Consider the following 565-nt stretch of genomic DNA (forward strand, 5'->3'; position numbering starts at 1 on the left):
CATAAACAAAGCATTCAGATATTTACAATGTTCCAATATTATATTGCTTTATAAATTATATGTTTACAAATTTTGTATATGTTTCTAAGAATAGTAAAAGTAAAGGTGGTTATTAAGAAAATTTGACTTTATTTCAAATGTTCATTTTCTCATTCTGTAGCTTTATGTAATGTTTTTCTAGGGTTTTTTATATAATAAGGAGAAAATAACCATTTATGAATATAAATGTTTCTCTTCAATGTAGTCATACTCCTTGGGCAACAATCGTGGAAGTTAACAAACTTGAATTTTTTTACAAGGTAAGTAAAGGTAATTTAATGGTCAAGACCTTGTCAAAGAGAATAGATTTCTTGGAGCTTTTACAGTTGGTAAGCTTGTCAGTGTTAAAAGGCAATTGAGAGACCAAACAGAAAAGACATTCTTAAAACTACTGAAGGAATAGACTAAACACTTTATGAAATGCAAAATTACAACATAAAACTCCCATTTTTATTGGATAACACCTAGAGCAATGTAGGAATTCCAGTTGGCTTTGGATTATAAGACATAAATTGAAATTTATATT

This window comes from Perognathus longimembris, chromosome 11 (genome assembly GCF_023159225.1).
Source record: "Perognathus longimembris pacificus isolate PPM17 chromosome 11, ASM2315922v1, whole genome shotgun sequence".
Lineage (NCBI taxonomy): Eukaryota > Metazoa > Chordata > Mammalia > Rodentia > Heteromyidae > Perognathus > Perognathus longimembris.